This window comes from Vicugna pacos, chromosome 10 (assembly GCF_048564905.1).
Source record: "Vicugna pacos chromosome 10, VicPac4, whole genome shotgun sequence".
Taxonomy (NCBI): domain Eukaryota; kingdom Metazoa; phylum Chordata; class Mammalia; order Artiodactyla; family Camelidae; genus Vicugna; species Vicugna pacos.
The window spans coordinates 49,778,360-49,799,929 of NC_132996.1; the positions used below are offsets into that span (position 1 = coordinate 49,778,360).

General features: G+C 43.6%; 1 long non-coding RNA gene across 1 annotated transcript in view; it reads right to left on the reverse strand.

Annotated features, from left to right (window-relative positions):
• The window catches only part of LOC116282009 (uncharacterized), a 100,565-nt gene that overhangs the window by 62,775 nt on the left and 16,220 nt on the right, over window positions 1–21,570 (reverse strand). Inside the window, exon 2 of the long non-coding RNA XR_004191466.2 lies at window positions 4,161–4,300. This is a non-coding gene — a long non-coding RNA (uncharacterized lncRNA). The remainder of the gene's footprint in view (window positions 1–4,160; window positions 4,301–21,570) is intronic.

Consider the following 21,570-nt stretch of genomic DNA (forward strand, 5'->3'; position numbering starts at 1 on the left):
AAAAGCACAAAGTGTTAATTGAAGTGGATGAAGGCACGGTATGTAAAGAAAAATTATTCATTAATAGTTGAAAAAATCTTTCTCTATATTTAATATTTAGGTGACATATTTCTATTTCAAGAGAGGTAAACATTATTGTCATGAATAGCAAACAGAAACACAAACTCCATTTATTTGTAAAATAAACTCATTTTCTTTTCATATCAATGCAAAAAATGACCCAATGCCATATGTTCCATTTGCCATGATTCTAAGACAGCACAGCTATACAATTTCTAGATCATTAACTTGTCTTCCTATTTTCCCATGTCTTACAGTTCTGCTAGGTAAGCGTTCGTTCATTCACTTTGATAATGCTACCTTTTATAGGTTTGGTATTTGATTTGCTCAATTACTTCATGCAAAACTACAGCAGCCAGCGGGTGGGGGTGTGGGGAAGAAAAGGACCCATCCTACGGTTTCTCAGGAACTCAAGACTGCACTTCTAATGGTTTTGAACAAAAGGGGGTTTTGTCTTTTGCTAGTCTCAAGTTTGAAAAAGGCATCCATACCCCCTCATTTTATATCACCGGAGCCAGGCTGAATGCCACAGTACTCAGGAGAGCACAATGGTACAACAGAGCGGTGTGTCAGTTCTATAAGTAGGGGGTGGCAAGCTGGGGAAGAGGCAAGTGTCCCTGCAGTCACATGGGAATCGTGGAAGGTCCCTGGGAGAGAAGAGGAGCAATCACAGGGCTTCAGGTTATCTGCATAAAATCAGAGAAGCAGAATTCTGCAAATAAGTCTCAAAATCAGACCTGAAAATTATAATTCAGGGTCATTGCCATGATATGAGAGAGAGAGATATCCTGAGGTTAAAACAGCCGTGTATCATCCCTGAGTTTTCCATTTTTATTACATTGCTTAGCTATCCACAGAGAGATTTCTTCAGGCCAGCTTAATCCATTCAGAATGGTTGATGGGATTGAGACCATTATGGAAAAAATGTATTCAACTTCTGAGACAAGCTATGGAATTCACACTAAACAGCCTAGCCTATATGACTTAGAATATAAAGTCATCAGTGGATGCTTACCCAAGAAATCAAACAGGAACTTGTTTACAAGCTGAATATGTGAACATGTTAACAGGATGTAGGAGCTAAGCAGTAACAAGAGGTGTAAGAGAATGCAGCAACTCATAACAGGTGCATGCTTACACAAATTAAACTTACTACTTCTTTTTGGGGGACACACTCAGGAGTTTTCAAAATGAACAGACATAATAATAACTACAAAAAGACCACCATGATTTATTGAGCATGAATAAGTCATTTAATAAACCCAGTATGGAGTACATCATTGAATTCTTTCTATAGGTAGGCTCTAATGGTATCTTCATTTTAGAGAAGAAGAACGTGAATCTCTGAGAATTTTGTATAATTTCTTGAAAACCACACAGCTAGTAAAGATAAAGCCAGGATTTTAATTCAGCGAGTCCGATTCCTAATTCTATGCTTTTAACCACCAGCGCTTTTTCTCAAGTGCTTTGTAATTAAATCACTCATTCAACTTGATTCTCATAACAGTCCCCATAAAATAGAAATTATTATCTCCACTTTTCTAATAAGAAAATCAAGAAGATAGATCATTTTTCTAGGTTCACACTGCTGGTCAGTGACAGAATCAAAATTGGAACTCATGTCTGTCTGACTCTAGAACCTATGTTCATAGATAATGTCATAAACTGCTACTTGCCCATCAAAATCTGGTCTCCTCTTCTTCCTGGACACAAGTCTGTTTAGCCCAAAACTGCACTTGTAAGCGTCCTTTGCAGTTAGGTGTGGCCATGTGACTCAGTTCTTATCAAAGGAATATGAGTGGAAGTGACGTGTATGACTTCTGAACCAAAAGGAACTCCGTGGTCCCAGACCTCCTCTTTCTCTTTCCCAGAAACTGGAACTCAGAATAGTAGGGGCCAAGCTTCAATCATGCAGACAATGACTATATCCTAAGGGAATGACAGAGTTTAAAAATTGAAGGAGCCCAGGATTCTAATTGTCTGTATGGAGCAGAAGGGCCCCATCTACCTGGACCACCTCGGAATTGTTACATGAGAGAGAAATTTCTACCTTTCTAAACCACTGTACTTTTAGAGTATCTTTGTTACAGCATCTTAGTCAAACCCTAACTAATATAGCCAACAAGTACTATCTGATGAGCAAAGAAAAGATGCTACAGACTTAGGTAAGGAGGCAGGCATGAGGGTGTGAGGGAACCAGTGAGACTACTATTCTAAATACTTATCCTTTCTATGAAATTACCATTGTAATACATTCTTCATTCCTAAAGACAACAAAGTACTCCGTACAGAAGACACCTGCAAAACATCATCTAATGAAAAAGGCAAAGCAAGGACAAGAACAACCACCTGGCATGTAACAGCAAGCACTGGGGAAAGTGGTAAGACTTTCATTTCTTGTTTTTACTTTGCTCCATGACACTTAAACTGACTAAGAGTCATTTTGAAATGGATATCTAAAGTGGCTGTTGGTGGAATCATTAGAACAGCCAAGCTAGAATCCATTAGAACATAAGAAAAGAAAAACAAAATCCCCTATAAAACAGATGTATTAAAGTGAGTCCAAATCACAATATTGTGACAGACTAAGTCACTCTATCTGGACATCACTTCAGTTATCTTCATTTCTTCCCTGAACTGTGGGTTGCCTCTCTTGGACATGTTGTTCTGGGTCATACAATGCAAATTCCTTTGTCACCTTTTTGAAAGATATCAGAAAATATTGTAGGGACCAACCTTCAATTATACACCCACCCCTAAGTCTGTGGTTACCCAAAGAACTCATGGGATCTTCCGACTGAATCTGAGAAACCTTATGTTTTAATTTTTTAATGTTAAAAAAAGCATTCCTATGGAGAATAGTTTTCAAATATTTCAGTATCCACTAAAATGATCATAACTTTTGACAATCTAACTCCACATCTGGGTGCTTATTTTAATGAAATGATAGGAAGTATTCTATTTGCAAAGAGGTTCACTGAAGCGTATTTTACAAAGAGAGAAAATTAAACAAAATATAAAAGAGTAGAGAAAAATAGTTAAATTATGGTTCGTCCCTAGAGGAACTTGAATATGATTGGACTATATGCAATATCAAGGAATTACTACTAATTTTGTTAAATATCACAATGGTACTATAGTTGTATAAGAAAATATCCATATTTTCTAGAAACACATAATAAAGTATGGAGGGGTGAAATGCCTTAATGACTGGAACTTGCTTTAAAATACTTCAGTCACAATAACAGCCATAACAACAAAACACAAAGCACATAGGAGTACAAGTTCTGCAGCAGCCCGCCTGAGCTGTTCCAATTTTGATCCAACACTTAACTAGTCATATAACCCAAGGCAAGTCACTTAACTTCCCAGTGCCTCAGGCTCCTCTTCTGCTTCCTAGTGATACCAGTCACATCTGTTGTCTTGGGTTATTGTGAAGATCAAATGAGATGAGCTCCATAAAGTACTCAGCACAACATGTAAGTTGTTGTTGTTGTTGTTATTATTATTATTAACAACCAGTATGCTCTTCATGCATCTGGGACCCCAAACTCCACTCCCCAAAACCCTTAATCCCCTTAAGTCTCTCCTCTGTCTTTCTCTCCAGTTCTTGGTTCCTTCCTGTTTCCTCCCTCCCCAGCCCCTGTTTCCTTCTTCAAGATCTAGAACCTATGTTGTAATTGTTAACAATGAACTAACATTTCATTAATTTTTAAAATAATTTTCTTTCTGAAAACTAACTTAGGAAAACTATCGAATAACATGGAAATCAAGAGAATACAAAATTAACTGGTATAATTACACCCAGATATGGACATGGAAAAGGAAAGGAAAAGCAGAATATGTAAGTGGAGACATTCTGGATGATTTTCCTTATAATCAGCGATTTCTGTTATTAGGTTCAAGCAAGAAATTAACCAAAAAAAGAAAAAAAAAAAAGCAAAAGCAAACTCCACAGACCTGAGGGACCCTAAGAACACTTGAATACCTGTGCATGTGCTTTGATGGGGGAGGGCGTGCATGGCTATTACTGGCAAATGTAGGGTACAGAAAGGAAGTGGAAGGCATGAAATAATAAGAGTAATAGTAAAACTTCTTACCTCATGGATTCTGCAGTTTCATGGGTGTGTGACCTGTTCAGTCACACAGGGTCTTGTGCTTAGAAGGGCCCCACACTTCAGAGCCTCCCCCGGGCTGCCTTTGGCCTGACTCGGAACAATCCAGGATCAGGGGGATCATCCTGACAACGTTAACAAAACACAGAGTCACACAAAGTCTTCAGGGTTCTTTCCAAGAGCTTTAGTGGCTATGATTGTTCCTTTAAATGGATCATTAGACTTGGAGCACATTTCTAAAAACAAACAAACAAACAAATAAATAAATAAATTCTAAAACCTTAGACATCAGGGAACCAGTTCCCAGATTAGTAATATGAAAAGACTCCCTCAGCTCCCATCTGTGGTTTCACTCTGGGGGAGGTTAAATGAATTGCATTCTGTTGCACTGGTTCAGTTAAAGCCGGAGGGTGAGGCCACAGCCCTGCGTGGAGAGGGCTGTGAAGACTCCTCCTGGCAATTAATGGAAATGAAACAGATTTCCAACCAACAGCCAGTCTGTACCGGGCAGGCCACAGGCAAGGAAGATACTCCTGTCCCTCCCTCAGATCTTCTCCCATATCTGGATCTGCCTCCTCCTCTGTGGTGGGGAGGGACACCCTCTGGCCAGGAGGTAGCCAGGAACTGAAGGCAGCTGGTGTCCAAGCTTCCAAACATCTTTATCCTCTGGAGTAGTTTTTTAATGTAAAGATTCCACGACCTAGTCTAGGGCAACTGAATTGGAATTTTGAGGAATAGCCCTAGATCGTTTTGGTTATTTGTCTTTTTTTTAAAATCTGTTTTTTATTTCCCACGTGATTCTTATGCAACTTGATCCACAGACCAGTTTTTAGAACCACTAGTTTTCCCTTGACCACAGAGTCGTGTACCCACCCCTCCCCCTTGCAATGCAGCAGAAAGGTGGACAGCGCCCTCTCTGGAAAGAAGGGATGATGGCAGCAGTGATCAGTGACGTCAACCCAAAAGGAAAGTGAATCTCAGGGACCAACACTTAGTGACCATGAGGCCGAATCTTGCTTCAACCAGAGTAGTTCTGCATTTATCTGTTATATATATTGCAGTTCCCTGTGCATTCATCTGAAGGAGAGATTCCACTGCAGGGGGAAAATAGTTTGAAAAACATTGCCTTTTATAAACCGTAACTTAACCAAAACACATTTCTTCTTCAGCTACACTTTAGGCAAACAGAGCTTTGTGGGCTGCCCTAAAAATCTAAATATCACTTATAACATAGATCCTGTGGAAAAATACCTCATGAATTTGAATTCAAGATGGCAAAAAACACATCTCCCTCCCCACCAGCAACTTCCCACGGGTTGAGCAGCGAGATGGGATTTGTTATTGCCTCCCTGAATGCCCTCAACCCATCCATAAGACTGCAGTGACTCCCAGCTTGGAATAAAGGAAACTCTCCCTGAAGCCAGAAGGGAATCCCTAGTCCCTCCCTCCTCCCCTTACCACCCTTGACAGTGGCCACGAAGGCTGGACATTGTCCAGCAAAAGGGACAGCAAAGGCACACTAGGCGCACTGATTCTCCGGGGCTTAGGAAACCCCCCCATGCCAGCCCTGGCTATACCAAAAAGGGCCCCGATAAATAAATAATTTACATGCAAAAAGGAAGCAACTGACCACTGCCAGCACAGGATGTTAGAGTGCGGGCTTTGACCTGCTGTGAGGAGTTGGCTATGCATCATCCCCATGATCTCTAGGGCAGAGCAACATCTGTGGAGTCAGCCCTGGACGTAGATTAAAGCAGATCCACGCGGTGACCTTGTTCTTGGCCTCATGACTACAATATCCCAACCAGACGAGGCCAAAAAACCACTATGGTAAGAATTAAGGCACTGCTAACTACTTCATTTGCCAGACTTGTATTTCTCCTTTCCTTAACTTCTGCCTAACAAAACAACACTCTAGCAACTGCTAGATCAGCACAAGGAGCCAAAAGTCCTGTCTGTTCCTGGTACTAATGAGCTGAATCAATGGGAAAAAATTCTAATTCATAATAGTTCTAGCCTACCTGAAAACAAGCCAATCCTAAGCATGAATAACCCACATTACACCATATGTGTCTTATAGGGAATAAATTCATTTAACTCACATTTCTCAACCAGCAACATCACCAGCTCCAGTAATGACCTTTAGGTAACGACCTAGAAATAGGTAATGACCAGTAATAGATAATGACCTATAATATTCTGGATGCTTACGTGGGAGACCTGAAAGAGCTTCAGCTGCAAAAGACTGAAGTGGGCTTGTGAAAATGTGTTTATTGATATAAGGAAGACACACACATTTCCTCACACATTCACGAACAAAGTTTGAAACCAAAGAGGTTGGGGGAGACAGCCTTCCTAATTATAAAGGACAATGCCTTAAGCATTCCAGTTAATTAAGAGCTTGCCTCGTGATTGCATTTGTAACACTAAAAGCTTTCATCTATTCATATATTAAATAATAATGGCAGCCAAATACCAGGCACTATTCCTGGCCTCATTTCTAATCACCCCACCCCTAAATTCCACCTTCTAAATATACCGGGTTGCTCATAGCGCCCAGATCACGCTGTGCTCACTCCAGGCCTCTACACATACTATTCTCTCTGCCTGGAATGTCCTTCCCCACCCTCCATAGGAAGTGTACACACACACACACACACACACACACACACACACACACACACACACACTGTCTCTCACCATTCCCTTTGTCAGCTTCCAGCACAAATATCTCATTCTCATTCACTCAGCTCAAAGGCCATTTCTTCCAGGAAGTCCTCCCCAACCCCCTATATGTGTTCCCGCAAGTCTGTCTCACTGCAGAATGGAGCCTGCTCGCGTGTCTCTCTCTTCCAGTGAGCTCTGGAGAGCAGGAACTGTGACTTCAAGAAGTGGTTCTTCTTAGTGGTTACCCAAGCCCTGGAACTAACTCCCTGAATTCTAACCTCAGGTCCATCTCTTAATCACTGCATAATTTGGGGCAATAACTCAATCTCTCTGGGCCTCTGTTTGTTCATCTTTAAAATGGAATAGCAACTATGTCAATCTCCTTGTGTTATTAAAAGGATTGATCAGTACTTGTAAAGTACTTAGGATAGTGCATTACTCATCGTAAGAGCTCTATAAATGGTTTCCTAAAAATTTCTCCTATAGAAATGTAGAAAAAACTTACTTACATACACCTCCATGATATTGCGTAAGGGTATTATAATTAAATGACTTGTCTCTTTAAAAATGTTCAAGGATAAAATTAAGTGACAAAAACCTACAGAAACAGGCAGAACCAAGTTAAAAAAAAAAGCAAGTAGTGGGAGATGGTACTTGCAATGCAATTAACTGGCAAAAGATCTGTTTCCAGAAAAGATTGAAAAAAGAGAAAAAGAAAGAAACAAAAACCCTCCTATGAATCAATAAGAAAGGCAGAGACTCCCCAGTAGAAAAACAGGCAACGGCTATTAAATATGAATAAGCATTTCACAGAAGAAGAAACCTGAATGACCTATATAACTATGCAGTGATTCTCAGGGAAACAGAGATAGCATTTGATAGCCACTAGAAAACGCCAAGTGTAGCTGAGGACGTGGGGAAATAGAAACCCTTGTCTCGGGCTGGAGTGGGTAAACAGGCACAACCACATGGAGAACATTTCCAAAAGGAAAACCGAAGATGTGTAATCCCACTCCTGGGTGTCTTCCCTACAGAAGCTTGTGTGCACACGAACAAGGAGACACATTCCGAGATGTTCACGACAGCATTGTTTGTAATAGCAAAAGAAGTAAAAAAAACAACCTAACTGCACACGAGTTAGATGTATATGTGTCACAATGAATAAATCTCAAAAAATACAGTGTTGAAGAACAAGCAAGGTGCAAAAGCATACAGATGGTAAGTGCAAACTGTAAAACTCAAAACAGTAGTAAGTATTATTTACGGATACATACAGGTGCAGTAAATGTATAAAACCAGGCATGGGAAGGGGACATGCATACGACACGCCATCTTTAGGCAACAGAAAGAGGTGAAAGAGAGGAGGTGGGTTTTGACTTTCATTGCTCTATTTTCTTTCTTTAAAAAAGAGGGACAAAGGAAATTTGAAGTAAATATGGCATAATATGAAATCTGAATTGTTGATACATGGGTTTCTAGAAATTTTTCTTTTCTAGTTTTAGATAGTCGATGATTTAAGTTTTTATGTCAAATGAATTTAAAATAAGAATAAATATTAGAGAATTAATGTTTCCAGATATATTTCAAGAAACTGTATATCCAGATCTTTTACTGATACTTAGTAACTTCACTGATTCCACTAAATGGATGATTAGGTGAGGGGATGAATAGATGGACGGAGGCAGGGATGCATGAATGGATGGATAGATGGATGGATGGATAGACAGATGAATAGGTGGCGGGACAGACTGACATTCAAATAAATAAGTAGACAGAGGCAGAAGAAATAAAGTAGCTTATAGAAGTGGAAAGTTTTAACAGAATTGTATAAAATTAAATGCTCTGGCATTGGAGTCTGAAATCCTGGCTCTGCCACCCCTTAGACTGTTACTTTGGGCAAGGCCACCAGGTGAACTGGACAACCCCAGAGGGCACCATCTACATAGGCAACAATGTGACTGGCGCCCTCTGGAGTTGTGCCATGTCCCAGCCCTGATGGATACATGCCTTAACCTCTCTGAGTCCCCATTTCTTTATCTGTAAAATGAGCCCAGTATTACCTGCCTCACAGGGTCTTTAGGAAGATTCAATGAGACAATGCATGTGAAGTGCATAGCACAGAACCCAACACACAGTAAGGAGTGAGAACATGGTAATTATTATCCAGGCAGTACTAGGAAAATGGACACTAAGTCTAATGTTCAAGAATAAGTTAATATGCAACAGTAACCCCAGGAGCTGTCTCCCTAGAATTTAAAAACTCATCCACTTGCAGCAGGAAAGCAACACGTGTGTACATGACGTATACCTAGTCAGTTTGGGATCTTGGTGACTGTAAGTCTTCCAGTAGGCACTGGAGTGTGTTACAGCAGTGGCCTTCCACTCTGCTGTCAGGGTTCACTGGAGTCCCTCGAGGGAGCGGGGTCAGACTGGGCGGTTGAGCACCCAGATCCTTCCTCTGCTGCCATCACAGCAGATGGGCCTTTCTGTGCCCGGAGATGCAGGCATCTCTTAGCTAATTAATGTAAGCGATATAAGACTTAACGAACACAAATCTGATTTTATGGAAAGCTTTCCACATGGTGTCTATAAAACGTTCATGGTTAATAAACACACGAACAAGCTCAGGCACGATGTTTCTGGTGCGCGGGGACGCGGGGGCTGGGAGAGGGCAGGAGGAGGCAGCAACATGCGGCGGCTGGAAGCAGTCTCTCCTCTGTTTACATGGCCATCATGCAGGAACAACTTCACAATTTAAAAGAAGCTGACTTCACACACAGAGACACACCAGATTTAACATAAGTTCTCCCTGAAGGGCTCCTCGTCCAGTCATCTATTTCTCCATAGCAAATCACCCCCAAAACTTAGTGACTGAAAACAACAAGAATTGCCCGTTTCTCCCGACTCTGCACTTGGCTGGGTGGCGCTTCTGCCTTTCTGGTGGGCTTGCTTCCTGCTGCAGCCAGCTGGAGGGGCCCCTGAGCTGGAAGGTCCAAGATGCCATCCCGATGTGCCCGGCCTCATGGCTGGATGTTGGCTGGGTGGCCTCAGCTCTCCTCCAGGTCTCCTCTCATCCTCTGGTGATAGGGACAGCTTTTCCATCTGGTAGTCTTGGCAGTCTCGGGGCAAGGACCCAAGAGGAGGAGTAGGGGCTGCGAGGCATCTAGAGGCTTCCACACATTCTGTTGGTCAAAGCAAGTCAAAAAGGGGAGGAGAAGCAGACTCCACCCCTTGGTGGGAGAGCCCGACTGCAGAGGGACTGGCAGGGGCTGACGGAGGTGTCTTAGGAAACCGCCTGCCACGGGGCCCTTTGAAGTCAGGCGTGGACTGGGCTGGGCTGCTACATATGATCTGTTTCTTAAGAAAAAAATGTCAATAGTTTAAAAACCACTCCATTAGAGCAAAAAGGACAGAAATACTAAGAAAGTGGGAGTGAGGTGCATTTTTTTTTCTGAAGAAAAGTCTTCCTGATGAGAGCAACAGGGTTCCTGAGGACACAAGATTTCTCCTCCACTGAGCAGACAGTGAAAGTCATATCAATGTGACCAATGAAGATGGTGAACAAGTGACGGGGGAGTGGAGGCCTGGCCTCACTGGAGCAGGTACCTGAGACTTGTCCTCATAGGACAATGACGACAGAGAGTGGGCTGCCTGTGTGTTGGCAGGCCAGGCTGTCCGGTGAGAGGGAGGTGGGGCCGGTGAGCCAACCCGGTGGCGGGGGGGGGGGGGGGTGCGGGGGGAGTGGCACTTAAGGAAGCAAACGCAGAAAGAGGCAGAGCTGCTCAGTACAGGGACGCCCTTCACCAAAGGGACAAAAGGCTGAAAAGTGACCCTCCAGAACTCTTCCTTTCCTCTTCTGGGAAGAAAGCAGGAAAAACAAGAAAGAGGCTTTGTCACAATAGCAAAGCCTTATTAATCCAATCATTGGACACTACGTAAATGAGGAGAGAGTTCATAATGCCCTGACAACTCAAGAGGACAAAGGAAAAGAGAACAGAGTAAGACTGAGATTCAAACAATAACCAAGCCAGCCCCCCTCTGAGAAACACTCCAGCTTCCTCTGTGCCGGCAGGGGGACACGTAGAGTCATACTTGTATACGTGGGTTTATAATTGGTTTCATTTTATTCCATAGTAAAATGGGTAAATAGTACATCCATATTGTGACAACATTCTCTAGCAAGTGTCCTAATTAGGAACCCTAACTAGCTTTCCATTATATCGAAACTGTCCAAATCTGGGTAGACCCCTAAGGCCATCTGGAACCTGGACCTCTGCCCAGGCAGCAAAGGATTGTCCTTCATTAGACCTCTCCATGCCCCACCTATTGGAGACAGAGGCAGGGTGATGGAGAGTTACGTGGTGAATACTAGAAAACAGCATTCCCTGCTCAGACATTTGGTTTCACGATCGTATCTTCCTTGCAAATGACCATGTTCATAAAACTTCAAAGGAGATTTTTCTGGTGCTTCGGCTATTTAAAATGAACTGGGACATGCATTTAAGTATGCAATGATGTCTGCATACTTCTGCAGAACACTCATCCAAGAAACAACAGAAAGTACTGCTATTCTTTATTTTATCTCTGAACTATTTTAGTTTGAAGGGGAAGCTTTTTAAAAATCAAGAATAACTTCAAAATCCAGAGGGAGGAATTGCCAATAAAGTAAAACAACTCACGTTGATTTATCATTGTATTTCTGCAACCATTGCTTGCTTCAGTAGCTTGTCACCATAGTGGTTGTGTGCGTGCAGGGTAGGGGGTAGTCGTCTGGAGCTCATGTCACATCTAAAATCTGATATGAATTTAAAATTCAATCATAAAGCTCCCCCAAGTGGATATTTTTAAAACTGCATGAAGAAATCAGCCACCGTATCTAGGATCACAATCAAGACTGCAGCCCCAAACAGGCTTTTGATGGGCAGCAGTGACCCAGCTTATCCATCATTTTGTACATAATTTAGTAAGATTTTCATCTTGGGAAAAGAATTCTATAAATGTTAAAAGAGAATCTGCAAAAGCACTCCCCCTGGCTTCCTGGGAACTTAACTCAGCCCAGAAGCTGCCCATGGCTACGCTGGATCGTACCTGGACTCAAAGGATCCAGGGATATGGTGATTTACAGCTGCTTGGTGGTGGAAAATCCCCCTGTGGCCCCTCTGGAAAAGCTCCCTGTCCATTCAATTGTGTTCCTTATTCCACTATCTGGGCTGATTATACTGAATTACTTGGCACCCCTGTTAAGCCTGTCACTTAGATTCTAGAACAAATTAAGTTTGTTGAAGGCTTTGCTCTTTCCCTCTATTAAAATATTCATATCTACTCTAACAACCTGATAAAAACTGGCTAAAAGCCTTGCGGTATCCCCAACAGGGAGTGCCATTTTTAATGAACCTGCAAGCATCATAAATAAAAAATAACTGGTCTTAATAAAGAATTGATAGAGCAGCTCTGGCCCCAAATAGGTGTCAATGGGGAAGCTACACGCAGCCTTGGGAGCCCCAGGGCAGCACACGAGTCTCCCAGTTGGATGGGGAAGGCCCCCATCCACCAGCCAATGCCAAACAAAGGCAGCATCAATGAGTAACTTTCCATAAAACAGTTGAATCTCACGGGTCCCAATAGGGTTGGAAGGTAGAGGGGTGACAAGGAGGCACTTCCAAGGGTGTAAAAGACAGTGGGGGAGGAGGACAGGGGATGGATGTTGGTAACAGAAATAGCTAACACTTCTGGAGCATTTACCACATACCAAGCATTCTCTTCCCAGCAAACCTACTAATCAGGCAGCATTATTCTCTCCTCACAAATGAAGGCAAAGGGGGTTTATACAAGCAGCCCAAGATCTGAATTCCAACCCAGACTGACCCTAAACCCGAGTCCCTAACCACTAAAGGCTTGAGGAAGCCTGCTTTAAAAACTCTTAATTCACTCCAGTTATTTTTTGGCAAAAGGTGGGACATGAAGTCAGCAATTGCAGCATTCACTCGTCCTTGCACCAAGGACCCTGGCTGGAGTCCCAGCCTCCTTCCTACCAGGCCAGTGGCCTGCTCATCCCAACCCCGCCCCACGGCCCCACGAGAGAGCACAGGACCCAGAATTCTAAGCTTCAGAAAATAAACTAAATAAATACTCTCATAGCCTTTGGAATCAAGGCAGAACTGCAGCCCTGCCTCTGTCATCTGGGGATTGTCCTCTCATCACTTGAACTCGTCCTCTCATCTCTCTGAGTCTACAAATTCTCACTTAAACAAGGATGACAGCCTTCACTGTTCACACCCAGCCTTGTTCCCAAAGGATTTAAGGCAGCTAGTAACACCTACTTCACTGATCGGTAGTCAGAATAAAACATAATTTCACTACCTATTTATGACAGTGGCACTTGTTATGAGAGACTCTCCATAAAGAGCCCAGCACGGAGCCTGGCTCACAACGGGCTGGCAGTAAACGTGTCCCTGCCCCTTTGCTCTGGACCACTCACATCCTCCCAGCCCTCCCACAAAGCCTTCCCAAGGGCTCCCACCCCATTCACATATGGCTCCCACCCCATCGCCGTGCCCCCGCTCCCCAGCCCTTCATTCCTTCCATGACTTATACCTGCGGATGGAGGTAGGAGGGAGGTCAAGAAAAAGGAGTTGAAATCATCCCAGCTTCCCTCTTACTCCTCAAGAGTGTTCACAGGAAAAGCACTTTAATTAGTCAAAAGGCTATTGTTGGAGTGAAGCCCCTGCAGGAGAGGTTGACTGCACTTGCTTCTAAACCTCCTTCCCAAGTCCAAAGGGCAGGTGGACAGAGGGATGCTGCCCCTCGGGCAGCCCAGTGTGTGACATCCAACAGAAGACAGAGGGGGGGCCTCGGAGGCAGGGAGTGGCACAGGCGGTCCAGATAAGCAAACCTTCTTTCTCCTTCAGTCATACTGCTTTCTTGCTGAGTTTTATTACAAGTTTCAGACAGGTACCATTTTGGCGAAGGCCAGCACTCCAGAGTCCACAGCCAGACCAAGCCATGTAACCTCAGTTTTCTCACCCACGATACTGGGCAGTGATAAACTGGGCCTGGGAGGGTGGTTGTGAGGACTAAGTGAAGTAATCCATGTGGAAGTCTGACATAGGGTGAGTGCTCCATAATATTTAGATTTTATTACGGGAGCTAAAATAGACTTGTGCTCGTCTGAGAACCTGGCTGCCGGTTAGAAAACACTGTGGCTGAGGGAGCGTAGGTTCTAGGCAGGCACGTCCAGGCACTAGGAAAACGCTGGAACGAGCAGGGCAGAGCCAGGAATCAGAAGCTGACTCCACCAAAATCTCACAGCTCGGGCTAACTCGGCAGTGATTTCCCAAACCTGGATGTTTATCAGAATCACCCAAGGAGTTTCTTTGACTCTCTGCTTGTTTTGAAATTGAGACTTTGGGCCCCACAACCCAGTTCTGGGAGCTAGGTTGGAATCCTGTACTGTCTAAATGTTCCCCCCATGTTTCTGGCTGTAAATCAGGCATAGGGACTTCTGAAATGAATGGTGACTCCTCCTAAAATATTTTAAAAGGAAATAAGAATAAACACATTTTTAATTTTTAAAAAACCCTTAAGCTTTCATGCAAAGAGAATACATATAAACTGCTTAGTAATATGTTTTTATAATCCCTGGTATAGCTGCACAACAAATTTTTAGAGGAATAAAAATATTCGTGTCTCCACAACTTAGCAATTCTCAGTTTTAGTCAGGTAACCAATCGATTCTTCTAAATCGTTCCTAAACCACTGCTTAAATATCATAGAATTTAAAAGCTGAAGAGCCTTGCACATTCCTTCAACTATCTCATCATGGACAAGAAGAGACGTCAACCACAGACATGAAGTGTCTTGCTCACCCCGTGGGCCGACCCGGATCAGAACCCAGGTGGGTGGGTTCACCGTCCAGGCCTCGCTCTGCCACATCCTACGACGTTCTACAAGAACAGCATACCCTGGGTCTGCGGCTGCAGTAGAATTAATCCCCGCAGGTAAGAAGGAAGGCCATTTAAGCTATAACTCAACTATGGGATTTTAGGCCCATTCTAACAAGAAGGAATCTATAGGTTGCTTGACCAAAATCTACAAAGAACAGGTAACCTAGTTCCACAGACCATAAAGAACCAACAAAACACAAGGCTGGAAGCCAGGACTTGAATGAAGGTCTTTGGAGAAAGATGACTTATTAACCCTTCCAGGCCCAAAACTTACATCCCCTGTGAATCACACAGGAGGTGTGGAGGGGGCATCACTACAGGTGTTGCTGCCCCTGCAAAGATTTAATCACCTTCACTGTCCAAGTTGATGTCACCCCACACATAGCCTTTCCCAGGCAGCCAGGTAGCAGCAAGGGGAGTTTCCCTGAACTCAAATTGCATGAATACCAGGTTTGGGATTTCTGAGGTTTGCTACAGGCATGTCAGTAACGAGTCTGCCGGGTTCCCCTTGGCTACACTCCCCAGCAACTCCTCTGCCTGCCTAGTGACCCCAAAACTAAGAAAGCAGGTGAGCCCCAGCGAGTGTTCATGTCAGGACGCAAGTGGTTCACGGTGCTTCAATTCATAAGAATAAGGACAGTCCACTGACAGGAAGTGAGCAGAGTTTATAGGAAAATGCCATTCAAGGACAAGTTGGTGTAAGAGTGACGCTGGTACAAAGGAAGCACAAGGTTCCTCTCAGACAACTGAAGTCTGCGGGCCAGTTCTTCCCTCTGTGCTCTGAGAACCTGCTCAGGTCAGTTAAGTGCTCTGATTCCCGTTACTAGCCTGTAAAACGGAGGGACAGTCAGGATGTCCTACCTCCAGCCTCCGTGAGCTCACCTTTGCAAAAAAAATAGGAACTTTGCTAAACTCTATAGTCTATGCAAGTCGGCTGTTCTTGTTACTACACTGTGTATGGTTGGGGGGAAAGGTGATAGTTACCAAAAAAAAAAAAATCCACCAGATAGTAACAATTATGGTTACTGCTCATTGAACACTTACCAAGAGCTTTGCCAAGTCCTTTAAATTTACTCCTCCCCAAAATCCTATAAGGAAAGTATATTATCATTCCGTTTTCAGACGGGAAAGAAAATGAGGAAGCGTTTGGCCATGTGCACAGGGCCCCGCGGCTGGGAAGCCGCCGAGCGGGACATTGAACTTAGGCGTCCATCAAGTCCACCAGGCAAGCAGTCACCCTTTGTTTCTTAACTCTTCAAATGTATGGATATCAAATGCAAAGCTTCAAATGAATGGTGGTGGTGGAACTCTTTATGATTTTGTGCCTTGGTAGCCTGGGGGGTGGGGGTGGGGGCAGGTTCCTTTTTCCTGCAGTTTTAAACAGCTGTGTGAATCCCTGCCCGAGACTGTGCTCTCAGGTTCTCTTTATCCTCCCTCCATGCTGTGGCTAACTCTTTCTGGAAAGCCCTGCCCACCTCTGGCCGCCTGGCTCTGCAGCTGTCTCCTGCGCTCCAGCGTTGCACTTTCATCAAATTGACAATGGCTTATCCCGATCTGCTTGATGGCAAGGAGCGGGCTGCTGTGTCCAAAATCATCAGGAGAAACAAGCCATTTGTCACTAGGGCGATACCTTACATGGGCTGTTCAAATTTGCTACAAAGTGAAGAATTTTTTACAAGAGGAAACACGCCCATATTTTTTAATCCTCAGAAATATCTCCAAGTAAAGAAGCTCAAAGAAAAGAGTCAGCTTTCACCAAAGGCAAAAAAAAAAAAAAAAAAAAAAGTAAGTGATTTATGAATCAGCATCTAAGGCCACAATGGAAACACAGGCATTACTCCTCCCTGCTGCCCCCAGCCACGGGGACAAGGGCATTTATCATTAGAGGCTCAAGAGGGCCTTCCAGTCACTGGGCTCAGGAAGATTCCCCCACAGAAAAGGCCCCAGCAGGCAGTGAGCTGTTGGGGGGAGACCCAGACGCCCACCCTTTAAACAAGGGCAAACACATCCCAAATCCTCCATCTTCCCCACAGCTGTGATTGCAAAGCTTTCTTAACTATTGCCTCCTTACATGGGCAGTGGCTGCTGGAAGTCCCACCCTCAGCAAGGCCCTCTGCAAAAGCCTCAAAAAGGGGTCTCAGCAAAAGCTTCCGAAGTGGGAGTCTCCTTCGTGAGGCCCCTCATGAGCCAGCCCCTCTGAACTGTCTCTCTGGGCTCCCCCCTCCCCACCACCCATACTGCAGCCTGATCAAACCACTGCCTGTCCTGATGCCTGCTCTAAGTCACAGTGCCTGGCATAGGGAGGCCACGCAACCATCATTTACCATATTTGTGCATACCTGTATCTCCCTAAATGAACCATGTTCTTTTTCATCTCCAGGTCATGGTTCAAGCTACTCTCGTTGATGGAATTATTTCATGTTTCCCTAACTAACTGCCTCTCTTCTTACAAGAACCAGCTTTAGAGTTCTCCTCACTTCATCTTTGACCCTCTCTCTGAACTGGGTGAGGGACAGCAATTACAAAGAAGATCCTGGGTCTGATGCAGAAGAAAAGGGACTTGGTTGTGCTTTAGCAAGCACATCAAATTTACATTCTGAATGAGTGATGTCCTCTTTAAAGAAGTCATTAGTCCACTTCGAGAGATCAGCTGGATTTATGGTATTCGTAACCCTCTTAGAAGGCTAAGAAATACATTAAATTTCCCAGAACATCATACCACTAAGGGTGGCATCACTCTTCCCATCTCCCAGGATTCTGACTGAAATCAAAAACTTCAGGGCTGGAAGGTAACCTGGAGATCATCTCAACCCCTCAATTTAGAGGTGTGGAAACTGACGTCCAGGCTGAAGTCATCCCAGAGCTCAAGCAGGAAGGTGGTGGCAGCATTCAGACAAGACTTCAGTTTATCTTTAAGCTGATTACCCACCCAAGACATTTATCTTTTCATCCCACACTCAGAATAAAAATCCTGTAAATTTCTCCCAGTACCTGCTTTGAATTGTATTCCATGCTTTATTTTGTTTTTTGCCATACCAGGTAAAGAATCACACTATAATGCTAAAAATTTAAAGCGAAAGTAGAACGCTGTAAGAGTTCTAGACAGATGCATCGTAAAACATATTATTTCAAGATATGGGCCCATCCCCAGTGAGCAAAGACTAATCCTGAAGTGCCAAGGCAACTTGTCTTTAGTCTAATGTTCCTTAAACATCATTGGTTCACATATCATCACCTCAATTTTTGTCATACTTGAACTCCACTTTTATTATTATTTCTCTACATGTTTACTTTAACTCGCTTTTCCTTAACTCACTTTTTTTTTACATTCTCGACAGTTTTTTTCTTAACTCACTTTTTAAAACACAACTATCCAGTTTAACCTTAGCCTAAGCAAAATAGATAACAAATAATCCAAGAAATCACAGGTTTGGTATAGTATGGTGTCTTCCTAGCACATTTAAGATGAATTCATAGCTATTAGAATCAATCTGCATACCACTAGCAGCATGCAAACCCCACCACAGGAACTGTGATTTTACTCTAGATCACAGCTGATTCCATCCAAAGTGAAACTGTTCTCCAGGGTCTGTATTCAGCCTGTATGCACCTATTTTATCGAAGTGCCAATCAGCAGCAGCACATGCAGGGCCCACACTGATGTCTCTCTTCTCTTCCCACTAACAGCTTCTCTTATCAACCTCCAGATCACTGTGCCTTCCACACATTTGATCTGTCACTTTGTTTGAAATAATCCTTTACCCTAATGTTCTTCACTGACTATTAATAAATTACGAACAAACAGCAAAAATAATTACCCTTTCACCTAGGAAAATACTGGTGACTACGACTTAATGGTCTACCAGTGACATATGGCTTTTCCCAACATAATGGATGCAAATGTGTAACAGGATATGGGTAAGTTATTTTCACACAAGCTGTCACTTGTCACACAAATTACATGGGCTTCTATTAGCTGTTTAATTCACAGATTAAAAAAAAAAACTTCACTCACAATACCTGCCTCATTCCTGGATCTCCTGGGGAAGGCAGAACCACACACCCTCAAAACCCCCAAAAGGATAAAGGCTGAGGGAAGAGCATTTCCTCTGCGTGTGAAACTCTGCTGTGTGTGGTGGAAATCACGTTAGTCAGAGCTGTCCAAGGATAGGGAAGTCTTCAGAGAAGTGGGAGACCCAAGATTATGAGGGAAGCCCAAACCTGGACGCCTCCTCAGGGCAGGAGCTCAGTGCATCGGCCAAGTGCTCGGTGGGGCTGCCAAAGCCCAGGCAAGGTGGGGCTGCTGGCGCCGCACAGAGGCGATGCTAAGGTCGGCTGCTTTACGCCATCAATCTAGACTGGACAGGGCCCCCCGAACGGTGCCTTCCACACACATTCCTGAGGAGCAGTGACTGGGGACGGGAGACTGAGGCGCCTGTGTTGCCGGGGGCGCTGGGGCTGAGGCTAGGCTGTGGGGCCAGCTTCAGCCCGGGGCTCTGTTGCCACTGTAGGAAACCAGCGGATGCTTTTGCACACTGACTTGGTTTTATTCATAGCCCTTACATCTTAGAGTTGGTACATTTTACATTTTCCTTCCTTATAGTAATAATAGCTAATATTGATTCAGTTCTCAGCATGTACCAGGCACTGATCTAAGCACATCCAAGCATGAACACTTGTAGAATCATTAGACGTCTGACCTGGAAGGAGCCTCAGCTGGTGTGGTGGAAGGCACCCTGGACCCATCTCGGGAGACGAGCTGTGAGATCTTGAGGGAGGCAGCTGCCTCTCCTTGGGCCTGTTTTCTCACTGGGTAAGGTGGTGACAGAATGAGAGAAGACGAATAGGTTTCTGTATGAGTGCCAACTCTGAGTCCACTGAGCTGTCTGGGGCACTATGTTGAGTGGGAATCCGTGCCCCGATCCATTAGCAATGTCCTCCATCAAGGGCCCAGGAGCAGGGGGTAGGCATGTCACCTACTCCCCATCTCTAAGGTGCCTCCCTGTTCAAATTACTTGAATTCATGGTTCCAGCCTCCCTGGCTAAGTGTAGTCTCTTTTTATAAGTTAAAAAGAAAGAGAATAAGAATTAGTTTTGGAACCTTGGATTCCTCATTTCTGTCATAGGCCTTTGACAAGAAGTTGAATCTCCTTAGGTCTTAGTTTACTCATCTACAAAGCAAGGATAGAAGCAGTCATCTTAAGGATTAAGCAAATGCGTAACGCAGTGCTTGGCGTGCTGCTGATGTTCAGTTACGTGGAAGCAACTGTCGGTACTTTCATCACTGCCATCATTATTAGTCTATCACCTCCAAATGGGATTTACAACATTTCCTGACCCGTGGTTCATAACTTCAAGAACTTATGCTTACAATGAAAACTGACAACCATCATTTTCCTGGAGGAATAAACTTGAGCCCCTTCCCAAGGAACTATTGTTTAGATTTTTTATTACAGAAAACTATAAAAATATACAAAAATAGAGGATATTATAAAGAACTTCCACGGACCCCTCGCTGAGCTTCAAGAATTATCAATTCATGGCTACCCTGGTTTCATTTACATCCCCACCCACTCACCCCTCTTCCAGACAACCTGGATTTTTTTTAAAGCAGATCCCAGGTTTCATATCATTTCATCTATAAATTTTTCAGTATCTATCTCTAAGTAATAGAAACCATTCATTCTTTGTAATTTTTAAAATATTTGTTTTTTTTTAAACTAGATGAAATGGCAGCAGCAAGGCATAATTAGGAAACTTCCCTCACGTCTCTAATAACATTCCATAAAAGTCACTAACAAGTGTATGTACTTTAAAAATAATAATAAGGGGCTGGCTCAGGAGGCCACGTGGGGACTGTGGTATGCATGATTTATTGCAGCTACACAAAATGAGTCATTTCATTCTTTCAGATATTTATGACACCGCTAAAACACTGAACACATCAACATCAGAATTAATCATGAATAATATTTAATTAGTGCTTGACAAGGATCAATTTGGCAACTCTTTTTGTTCTTTGTCCTTCCCCCAAATAGAAAAATAGTCATAAACTAAAGTGTTTTATTTTTTCCATCTGCTTCTGGTAAAGCGCATCCCTGAATTGCTAACTTAGTTGAGATCTCCTGAACTTTCATATACCCAGGTAATTAGACTCAGATGCTGTCCGGACTGGGATTATAAATCAAGTCTGTGTATGTAAGCAGAAAACAGACTGCTCACACCAAGGGCGGGTGTTCTGGCAGGTCCGGTCCTCGCAGACCTGCCCGGGAAGCAGACAGGCCCTACGTCTGAGCAGAGCAGAAAGAAGCTTTCATGTAGCTCCCATGGCATTGAACCCCTTCTCTCACCGCTGCCACCCCCAGAAAGCACTGATTACCAGCTGAATTTTTATTTACAAAAGAAAAAAGTCCTCTTGGGCATTCAAACAAAAATTCTGCCCAGAGCCGTGCTAGGAGGTATGAGCCAGGAGACTGAGGCACAACGGGGGTACACGGGGATGGCATCTTTCCAGGCAGACTGTTAACATCCAAAGCTCTTGGTGCCCCCAAAGAACTTGTGTACCACTTCCCAATCAGGGAGTTTTGTTCTACAGCAGAACGATTAGGAGAACACTCAATCCATTGTTTTGTAATAAGATATGCATCCTCTGAATTTTAACAGAACAGCAGTATTTGTTTCAGTTAAGTTAGTATTTTAAAAACTGGGTCGCCAAAGGCTCCTGGGTTTCTGAAGATGTCTGAAAGGAAGTGTTAACTTTGGTGTCATTCTAAGGGGTCGCCTTT